This window comes from Saccostrea cucullata, unplaced genomic scaffold (assembly GCF_032062105.1).
Source record: "Saccostrea cucullata isolate Sc308-1 unplaced genomic scaffold, CSIRO_AGI_Scuc_v1 ctg14973, whole genome shotgun sequence".
NCBI lineage: Eukaryota > Metazoa > Mollusca > Bivalvia > Ostreida > Ostreidae > Saccostrea > Saccostrea cuccullata.
Window position 1 is genome coordinate 666 of NW_026941453.1, and position 12,301 is coordinate 12,966.

The 12,301-nt window shown below is 31.5% G+C and overlaps 1 pseudogene; it reads right to left on the minus strand.

The window, feature by feature from the left end:
- Positions 1 to 9,875: 9,875 nt before the first annotated feature.
- Positions 9,876 to 11,584, minus strand: LOC134257850 (uncharacterized; annotated as a pseudogene).
- Between the last annotated feature and the right edge of the window lie 717 nt (positions 11,585 to 12,301).

The following is a 12,301-nucleotide window of genomic DNA, read 5'->3' on the forward strand; positions in this document are numbered from 1 at the left end:
TATTAATGCGGTGTTGTTGTTGATGAATTTTTCACAAAATGCAAAGTGAATAGCGTCTTGGTTAAGGGGGGCGGGGGCATAATATGGATACCTAACTTGGGATAGTAAAGTTTAATATATTACATTGTTTTTCAACACTATTTATTTTTTAAACAGAATTATCGGGGGTGGGGTATGTCTTTTTAACCAAAATAAAATTGCATAATTGCATTTTTGGGGGGAGGGGGGCATAATATGCATACGTAACTGGGCAGTTTCCCTTATACCTAGCAGGAACATATCACGTATGCTCTATGTATAAGTTTCAGCAATTTTAATTATTTACCTACCCAAGTATATCTCACAATACCAGGCAATATGCATTTTTTTCGTAATGAAAAATAAAAATGTACATATGTACATCGAGAGGTTAATTTGAACTTGAGTATGTACGGCTTTCAGGAATAATGTGCTCCCAAAGTTCCAAACACCTGTTGAAATTTGTTGGTAATGAAACCGCTACGTTCACCAAATTCTTTTAATCCAGTTCCCACAGACTCGAACGGCTTTTAAAGTTTAAAACTGGCTCTTAAACTGGTCCCATAGCGGAAATGATTATTATCAACTCCTACATAAAATGTCAGGGTTTCGAGACAGTGAAAACGCGATATCTGAAGAAATATTTCAACAATGAACTTGAAAATAAATAGAGGCTCCATCTTTTTATACTGTCACACAAGTATTTAAACGCTGAGAATGGTTAATGCAAAGTTTTCTGTCAATCTTGCCCACAAATGATTATTGTCAACTCGTACATAAAATATCAGGGTTTCGAGGCAGTAAAAACGCAATATCTGAAGAAATATTTCATCAATGAACTTGAAAATGAATAGGCTTCGTCCTTTTCTACTGCCACACAAGTATGTAAACGCTGAGAATGGTTAATGCAAAGGTTTTCTTTAAATCTTGCCCACAAGGTGTAACAAACACACTAACACACTAACACACATACATACGCACATTCGCGATGCTATATCCCCTCCGCAACTAGTTGCGCGAGGGGATAACAAAGATTTATGATTCTAAACCAATAAGTACCCGAGATACCTAAATATAGCCATAAAATGTCAAAAGTAGGTCACCGTAACCTACTTTTTGGTCAACATTCTCCAAAAACCCAGGATGCATCTACTGACAAAGTTTGATGATTCTAAGCCAATAAATACCTGAGATACTCAAAAGTAGGTTTTTGTTCGACATGCCATAAAATGTTGAAAGTAAGTCACCGTGACCTACTTTTTGGTCGAAATTTTCTGAAGACCAAAGATGCATCAACTGACAAAATTTGATGATCATAGGTCCAATAGTATTCAACAAATGCCTTTTAAACAATTTGAAAACAAATGCCTGCAAAGTTCAAAACGTAGGTCACAGTTGCCCTACTTTTTTATAAAGATGTTTTATAGGTACTTGGACACAGATTTGAAGTTAATTTTTTCTGTATAATAACACGAATTATATATTTTAATAGCATTTCACACAAAAATTAATTAAAAATCTTATTTCATTTAAAAGTTATTAAAACTTTTAATTTTTTGGCGGGTTTGATTGATAATCCTTTCACTACCACAAATTTTAACTTTATTCTTAATCCTTAGGAAAAGTGGCAATCTTGTTGTGTATTAATGAGAAACATTAAAATTTAAATCCAGAAAAATAATTTTATTCAGAGTAGAAATGTTAGAAAGCAAAACTCCTTCACAAGTATCGTCATTCTGTTGTGTACAGAGTTTACCAAATCGAGCACACTTGTGTTATTTACAGTTTTTGTAAACAGGGCAAAAACTCTATTATTGTCTGGTGTTTTGGTTCACCGGGTGCGTTTAATCGCCAAAGTCTGCTCACCACAACTGTACGGACTGACAATATATTGTGTGTTTGTTTTGCTTTCAAACATGTCTACACTGAATTTTCTGGATTATAGTATTAATATTTTTCATTAAGACAGAACAAGTCTGCCACTTTTCGCAAGAATTAAGAATAAAGTTAAAATTTGTGAAAGTGTAAGGTTGTCAATCAAACCCGCCAAAAAATTTACAATTTTGATAACTTTTAAATGAAATCAGATTTTTAATTAATTTTTGTGTGAAATGCTATTAAAATATATAAGTCGTAATATTATAGAGAAAATATTAACTTCAAATCTGTGTTCAAGTACCTTTAAGGCCCCATGACGCATCAACTACACGATTTGGTGATTCTAAACGTCTCGGTGTCTGAAATATTGGGATTATATGTTTTATAAACGATTTGCAATAAAGTTCAAAAAGTAGGTCAAGATGACCTACTTTTAAGTTTTTGTTGTTTAAGGACCCAAGATGCACCAACTGACTAAGTTTTTATGATCATGGGCCTTAAAGTGTCCAAAATATGCCTCAAAATCAATTTGAATACAAAAGCCCGTAAAATCTAAAAAAAATAGGTCACCGTGACCTACTTTTGTGTTAACATAATGTGAAGTCCTGAGATGCATCAACTTACACAATTTGATGATCTTAGTCTTTATAGTAAGCAAAATATCAACGTTTTTAATAAGTGTAAATTTTGGACAATTTTGAAGTGTTCTTGAGACCACGCCCTTTGCCCCAGGGTCATGCCTTGAACAATTTTTAATCTTCAACATATCCTGGCCCTTGTATGTAAGTTTGGTGTAAATCTGCCTGGTGGCTCTGGAGAAGATTTTTTAGCAACCAGTACTTTTGGTTTTATTTTCGTAATTATCTCCCCTTATTTTAAGGTCCCATCCCCTAGTTTTAGTATAAATGGTTGCCCTTGGGCCAAGGATACCCTGTGACAAATTTGACAATGACTGGCCAAGGGGTTCTTGAGTTATGGCCCATTTTCTAAAAAGTTAACGCACACAGAACACTGCACAAATGGCCATAGCATTAGATCTTTGAGCCTTTGGCTCAGAAGAGCTAAAAATAGAAATTGTCAGAAGGCCTTGGAATTCCAGAAGTGGAAGGAGGTGCCTAGGAGTTGACATCCCTTTCTAACCAGTCACATCCACCGTAAATCCTTTGTATTCATAGAGAAGATTCATGCAATTTTTGTCGCCATATAGCTTAAAGATTTAAAAGGATGAACCATGCCCCCTCCTCCTCGCCTTACCCCCTCCTTCTGATTCATCGAGACGAGCTCCAAGGCGTGCATTATAATAACATTTTTGTAGACTCTATTCTACCTTTTGCACATTTTGTTATCAACATTATACTTCTATGAACTTTATATTGCTACTTTATTACATTAAGTATTTAAAATCAATTCTTCAGTTTTAAAAAGATATAAAAATATGAAATATTTCTTTTGAGCTAGAAAACTCACTCAATGGCTGTTTCAATCTTTTTTCTGTAGCAAATATACCCAGCATACAGCGTTTGGAATAATTGCAGGCCTTCACTATGTTAAACAAACAAAATGTAAATTTACATTGCATAAGACTATTGATACATTTTTTATTTTAAAATCAAGTCTTAACATCCAAAAGCACTTAATGCAATTTTTAAATGCAACTAAGATAAATATTAACCTCAATATACGATATTAAAAGACATGTTGATCATAAAATGTTAAAACTTAAAAAAAATCAGTGATTTGTTTTCTTTTTATTCTGAAAACATACAGTCATATAAACCATTTACTTCGTAAACGAGATGAAAAACTAAACTTGTAAAATACCTGTACGGGTGTTCTTTTGCTGATGTATATTTTCTCCAATTCGGTGGGAGATCTAGCAACCATGAATTATAACTAAAAAGAAGAAAGTATCCAAATTGTTTTCCCTTATTTTCTTATAAACACCTAAAACCTTTCATATTGAAACATATCAAAGGAAAACATAGTTGAACAGAAAAATTCCCTCCCAAAACTTACAAGGACTTAGTACTGGTATATTTTATGTAGTACCAATACATTTTAGGACATTTCTTCACTTGCATTTAAAATGACTAAAATTCTATATTTTTGTTTTCTTCCTTTAATAATTTTGGTGAATCTGACAAATAAATAAACGTGCATTCTAACAATATAAAAATTATTAAAAGATTATACCTTCATTGATATAAAGTTATAGAAAAAATCGCTCATTGGCTTCGTCCTTTTCCTTTTTCTTTCTAAAGGTATACAGAAAGTGATAATATGCTTCAACAAAAATACAGTTGACCTTAGAAAAAAAATTCCTCTACGTTACCTTACGTCGTAATTAGCATTAGTTAATGAAGAACTCATCGCGTTTGTCGTTTCCCCTTGTGGTACCTCCTGCCTTATAAAAACGAAAGTTGAAGCCTTATTATATTGGAATTTATAGTTATAAAAGCTGTTAAATGCATTACAAATATTGCAATCAATATCATTTTTAATGAGATTTTTTAATCAAAAAGGAGAGAATGTTTTGCTTTGAATTTTATAAAGAAAAAAATAAGGAAATAAACCATTTGTATATAAATAAATTGCAGCAGTAGAATATACATAACAATTTGATTCATTGTATGAAAATCAGTATTATTAACAAATTGTGTTAATTACACATTTAAATTAGTTAAGACTTTATACCTTACCCTTCATATTACATTGCTGATCACAGACTATGTAATGTTTTATTGACGTGTACTACTTCCTGTTTAATACCGAGGACCTTGACAGGTCGCTATTTTTAGTTTAAAAAAAAAAAAACAATAACAGTTTTCTTGTGTCAGAAATACTTCTATATATTATTGATTTTTCTAATCTCTTAAATTGCTGAACAGATTTGATATAAAAAAAAATAAAGGAAATTTTTGAGACAAAAAATCATCTGAAGATGTCATTTGCATTACAAAAATAACACTGAATAAAAAAGATTAAGCTATTAATATCTATCATCAACTCAGAGATTAACTAAGAGATTTAACTGAATACAAAACTGTTGAAGCTAGGGTATTTCCAAACAAGCATTCATAAATAGTTAATCGTAATGTGATTTTTAAAACCACCTTGTTTTCATTTTCTTATAACAATAAAAAAATTATTAAAATGAATAATACGAATGGTAAATACAAATAAATTCATACTTTTTTCCATTGAAGGGGAAAACACAACATTTAAAATATGACTTCTCAAGCAATGTTAAAGAAAAAGAGGGTGCTGACACAAGGCCATCGTTTTAAATAATGTTCGCTTTTCTTCTCCCGTTAAAATTTTTGGGCCGATAGGTAGGCGGGAAAATCTTTTTTCCTGAAAATTTCAACATATTTGTTGACGAGATGACGAATAAGACGAAATCATAATATTGTGTCCTTAAATGTAAAACAAAAATGTTTTGAGTCGAATCATTCTTAATCAGTAGGTTGGAAGAAAACAACCAAACAAAGATGGCCTAAGATAAAGGACTTCATCTTTTCTGTATATCAACTTTTTGATGTCTTGGACTTGATTAAACATACGATTTTTACGTCCCCTTTGAGAATTTTTCACTCATATAGAAACGTCATTATATACCTATGAAAAGCTTCCAATTTAGAACTTTATATATTTAGGTTTGTAAAGCAGAAAGGGATTTAATCATAACAACGCCTTTCCAAACAAGGTCCTCGGTTTTTCATGTTTCATCTGAAAGACCCGCAACTTTCACTTTTAAATGTCTAACGGACAGGTGCTACCTTTATGGACTTAAGGGTCCTCCACACCATGTGACTTGTGACGTATATAGAGAAAAAGTACTATTACTTCCGGTTTTATCGAGGTTTTGCATGAACGATTTGGCCTAACACCGTTTGTAAACAATGAACACATGGCATGATTGATCACGGAGTGACCGCGATGGAAATGGATGTGCAAGTTTTTTTTAAATAAAAGAACAACAGACGTCTTGGATTATGTTACATAATAATTCGTAAACAACAGGTATCGGTGGGTATGACCAGGGACCTAGTTTGACGAGAAACGTTCAGGTTATTTATACTTTCAAGCTAATCAACCGAGTCTGTTTTGATATTTGAAATATCGGTACACTAATATTTGTGCATTTCAATAATACATTAACATCTCATTGTGTGTTTATAAATATTGATAAAATAGTGTGCGTTTTCTAGTTTTCCTCTTTTATATTTGTCCAGTTCAGTGGCCAGTAATTACTAAATATAGTACTTAGTATGGTGACGTATGCGGGGACTTGCCGAAGTTTTTGAGTCCCGGGCAACAGGAAAGATAACTCCAAAAAGGAACCAGGGACCTATATACTAACATTTAATATGGGTCCCTGAAGGGACTTTGATACCAAAGATTTTGAAAATGTTTTTTCTACACCAGTGCATTTAATTTTAATTCAATTTTTTATGTAATCTTATTCATTAATGTATCTTCTCCACAAAAGGAGTCCTTATTGATTTTTCTCGAGATGTATTTCAGAGAAAATGACTTTTATGTACTTTTTATGAATAAAATAAATTTCTGTAAAAATATTTTGATCGACAAAATTAAGTTTTAATGGTTATCCTGTGAGCTTAAAAACATACGAAAGGATGAGACAAAATTTGTTGTGCTAGGTATGAAAACGCCTTGGGAAAAAATTCTTGAAACTTGTGAAACAATTATTTTAAAAAATCAGTATAAATTACATTTTCATCCCTGGACAGATTTTAAAGGTTGATATGGTTGTTAAAAGTAATGCTCAATAATATGAGAGCATAAGCTATTGGTGTGTGGAGGACCCTTAAGTTAGTCGCTGACGGGAATCGCACCTAACCACCACCAATTGTACTACGTACCGTGACGGTTCCTTTGCTATATCTTTCAAACTGTGCGAATAATAGAAAAACACTTAAAGGTATCACACCAGTAATTGTTTTCACTATATAATTCTATATAGAATAACAAATCGTTAAAAACCAGGTATTTGTTGACATGAAAAAATATTTAGCAGGAAGTGTTAAACATTACCTGTCACATTAGATGACACCAAAAAACAGGGTACCCACACGGCATTTTCGGACTTTTTCCATCTGCAAACAGGGCTACCCTCAAATCCACGTGTTTTCACTGTGTTTATAAACACCTCGAGTGCACCACATGAAGTAGCCTCCTATGCCCTGAAAAAATAGTTCCTGTGAAAAACCTTTATTTATTCACAAAGTACATAAAATTTACTAGGCACAGGTACCAAAGTTGTAAACATGGCTTGGAAGAAAATTGAAAAACGTCTTAAAAGAAAAGAAAATCAATTTTATATGTATGGACCTACATTTGACTAAGTTCATTTTGATTAGTCAATTACCGGTGTGATACCTTACATACTCTCAACAGTAAATTGATTTTTCTGAAGCTTTGAAAATACACCATTTATTCTGAATTTCTAGGTATTAATAAGTGCTTATATATTTTATCATTCCTAATTTAATCCTCCTTGCAAAATGATTCTTTGCGTTTCATCATTTTGAACAAAAACATCTTAAACTTATCTTTAAATACTTCAAGTTGAAATGTGAAAAGACAAGTTGGATACACCTTCATGATGCGCTTTCTTGAAACACAATTGTTCATTTTTTTTTATAGTTTTATTTCATGGATATAATCACAAATAACATGTTAAATTGTCGATGCTAAAGTACATGTACCAAACATGGATAATTAATCAACCTTTTATAGTTAAAGTAATATAAATAAACTTATAAATATGATTTTTATGAGGTTAAACAATAAAAAAACATTCCTAGTCGAAAAGGGATGCTTACTCCATTTTGACACATAATGTTAGTATGTCTTTTCTTTGCTTCCTCTGTTAAAAATTTGTTTTATTCATGGACTTCCGACCTTAAATACTGTTTCCTATATATATATATATATATATATATATATATATATATATATATATATATATATATATATATATATATATATATACGAGGGTTGTCCCAAAACGTCGTAAATAATGTTAATAACTTTTTTAACGCGCAACCAATCCTAACCATATTTTGCATAGACATAATACATTTAATGTTCTTTAAAATTGTGGATTCTTAAAAAATATATCTTTCATATTAATTGTATTGGGACGATTTATAAGAGGGCCGATATGGTCTGTCGGCGCAAGACCAAAATTCGGAATAATTTACGCTTATAACTATTACATTTGCTTTTATTTCTTTGGTAATATGTAAAAGATTGAACTAAAATTTAAATCACTGAAACCAGAACCAAAATCTAAATAATATGTCAAAATTTCATATAAATTGAATTAGAAACACCCGATTAATGGCATGATTTTCAAAGTCTTGTTGGAATTGAGATTGATGAAAATGACGTTGTCGAACGCGTACCCGGCGCACTGAAATGTAATAAATTGTTTGTGGTATGTTTTATACTCATCAGAGACGGGAAAAGAGTACAGAAAGGACATTACACACTAAATTTTAATAGAGAAGTTGTTTTTATATAAATAGCACGAAATTCAAAGATAGTTTTTCCTCTATATCGAAAAAATAGTCATTGCATTTAAGTAGAGTAATGTTTGTCAAACGCAGACATTTGGAAACGTTCTGGGCCATGAACGTCGTCAAACAAGGTGTATTCTCTGCTGCCTAAAAAGTAAGGTGATCTTTCATCTAATTTTTGACTAAAATTTGAATCTGCTTTAGAAAATGGACAGTAGTGAATTTAAATAAGTCCCTTATTCAGGAGTGGTTTTTCACTATAAAAAAATACCGGTATTTATTTGGATGTTAATTTCCTTATGTGAAGCAGAAAAAAAGAAATCATAACGTCATGAGAGACGTTAATTACGCTAGCTTTCGTGCGCCGATGTACACTTACATGGTTTCTTTATTTTTTCATAGTTTTCTCATTGAATGTGCTATCGTCATGAAACTTGAAATGCATGATCATAAAATGTTACTTTTTGCTATGACAAGAAAAGAAATTTGATTTGACAAAGAGAAAATAAACTATATGTTCCCTGTCTACGACTTTTTGGGACAACCCTCGTATATACTAAAATTTTCTTCACATAAGATCTAAAGAATGCCCACATTAATACTGATGAAGTACACCTTAGTACAGAAACGTGATAAATTTAAAACATTATTCTTCTATCAAACATCATACATTTTCCAGAATGCTACACATAAGAAGAATACTATGCCGTGATCAACAATATACATTTTTTTAGCGTCTTTTAAAGATATTTAATTAAATCCTTTGTGCTGTCAGGAGAAATTAACTTCTGGTAGGTAACAATGAAAATGAAATAAAGAATAGGGAGAAAGATAAAAAGGATTTTCTTGCTGTCTAAATGTAGTTAATTTTTGTTGTGAAAAAAAATGCATAAAAAGAAATAAACATAAATACAAAACGGTTTCTAAAGATACTTAATCAGTTTCATAAATTATTTTAAATCAAAACAGTCTAACTAAATACCGGTATCTGCTTCTTTGTAAACCTCTCTTTTTCACAGTGTAGAATAAATCGATCTTAATATTTATGCTAAAAATAAATGCCTTAAAGAAGTAAACTTTAAAATATTATGCAATGTCAAATTTTAAAATATCTAAAAATAGAAGAAAAGTTCTTAGCGGCACTCATATTTCAGCGTATTTCACTATTTGACCTGTCCGCAATTTCTGTACTTATTCAATATGATTCTGAAAATGTGCCACATCTTTACATTATTAAACTTATCAAACTCCTTATCAAATTTTGAACGCACTTGAGTGTTTTTACAGTACCTTATACATGTAACAAAAAAAACCCAAGCAGATAATATTTTTAAAAAATACCTATATTTCTAAAAATAAACTTTTGTATCAGTGATTGTAACAATAATATCTGTAAAAATCACCGTATATCGTTACATTCACATGTATCAGAGAGGCCGTCGCGTAATGTTAAAATAATCAATTTGGTTGCGCTACTCCTTTTGAAAGTAACGGCCCATTTTTGTGCAAATACATTGCTGGCCAAACTATATACTCTATTTTATTTCCTTTCTTAGTGTATTCCTTAAATATATCTGTTTTAAGCCGTCTGTTTTCTGGAATATCTGCGTCCAAGTGAACAGGTGGTTGGACAGATTGCATCAGCCAACATAGCTCCAAACAATGCTCAGCAAATTGTAATGTCTTAGAAAACCCTGTCAGCATTTGATCTGATATTAATTCAAAATCCATCGGTGTCGAAAACAGTTTTTCAACATCTTCTTTGTCCAGTAAAAAACCTTCTTTAACATACTTCTGATGGCTAGGCATAGAAAAATCACCTCTTGCCGATTCCACAAGCCTATGTTCATCCATTTTTCGAATTTTTAAGGGAATGACATCTTTGGATAACACCTTTGTTTTTCTAATGGCTGAAATGGGTTCAGAATCACTGTGAATCTGATCCTTACTATCTACACCTTCGCTGTTGTCTTCATCTTTGCTTTTTCCTTCTTCCATCTCATCTTGTTGTTTAAACATTTCAAATTCTTTCTTGGATGCCTGACCACAATTTCTTTTCTTTGAAATGTTGAATAACATCCCTTTCACAACACCTAAGAATTTCTGAAATTCGTAAGAAACAGCTGTTAATTTGAACAATTTTGTATATGATTTCATCTTATTTCATCATTAAAACCAAACAATTGACCAATACCTCCTTTGATGCCGCGATGAAAGCAGTCTCTCTAGAATGTTTTAGGCGCTGGGTGACATTTTCTAAAGCTATTTTTTCTTCCTCTGCTAATTCGATCTTTTGTAGAGACTAAGAAAAAAAAATGTATATTTTTCATTCGTATCACATACAAATATAATGTATGTATATATAAAATGGAGGCCCAGGCGATGTAAGTTAACTGTTCAACAATTGCTTTATTTAATTGCTTACCTCCATTTTTGTATTTTCATCACACCATAATAAATTCTTGCAATCTCGTAAATTGATAAACAAAGAATTAGATTTCTGGCACAGATGAAATGCACTCTGTAAAAAGAAAATATAAAAATCATACCATGAATGAATGGTCCGATATTTTTAATCATGGTAATATTTTGAAGATGTTATCAAATAAAAATGCTCCACCAAAGGAATTTACAAAATTTTGATTATTAACCAATCAATTTCACCTTGAATTTTACATTGAAGTCTACAGGCAGTGCATGTTTTTATAAAATATTGTAAAAAGTAATTTGAATTTCAAACAAATCTCTTGGTAAAAATATGATGACCGTCTCCTTACATGTTATTAGTCTTGTGAATTTGGTTCAATCACTTTTTATCGTTATCTAGCAATGTGTTTTTAACTAGTTTAAAATTATTTAAAGTCGTTCAGAATACCTTCGTTATACATTGAATACCTTAAATGCCAGAAATACAATATCGGGTAGTTATTCAATACATACCATAGTGATACGGAGTAAAAAGGCAATCGATGTGACCTCATCCAAGCCAATATGCAAAATTTCTTCTAGTGAATCCGTCCAATCATCGTCATATACCTGTCCAAATTTTTCTGCCAATTTTATTAGGTCTGTTTTCATCACTAAGATCGGTTATTGCCGGGTTGTTTGTTGTTAATTTTGACCCGGCTACTTCACTGAGTCTAAATAGATATTGCTTGATTCAATTTCATTTCTTATGCTTGCAAAGGGTGCAAAGTATAAACAAAATTATAAGCAAGTCTCTTTTAAACTATAATTGAAACTTCTTTTATTCAAAGAGAAACGAGATTTTATAAAAATTACAGAAAAAAATTTAAAGGTCTTAAATATAAATTATTTTGATACTGGTTGGAGATAATTAAAACTTGTTTAGATCCAATTATAACACGTACTTTCTAGATATATAAGAAATAAAGGCAAAATTTCAAATGGTTTTGGAAACATATAATACTACATAGCAATCATTCAATTCTAAGCACTTAAATTAGTTTATATATATATATATATATATATATATATATATATATATATATACATACATATATATATATATATATATATATATATATATATATATATATATGTAGATCTTAAGTCCGATGGTCTCGCCAAACCCCGATGGTCTGCGCCAAACCCCGATGGTTCATTGTCTTTACGGGCGCCAAAGTCCGATGGCTCGTTTCCAATGAGACGCGCGACGCTAAAGTGCGATGGTCTGACACGCCGAAGTCCGATGGTGCGGATGAACAATCAACGTTTATGACGTTTATGACGTCACAATAATCCGACTTCAATCCTTGACGCCGTTGTTCTGCATTCAAAAGCAATCATTTCTGAATTCGTCCTCGAATACAATTTTATCGAATTTTGCTTATTGC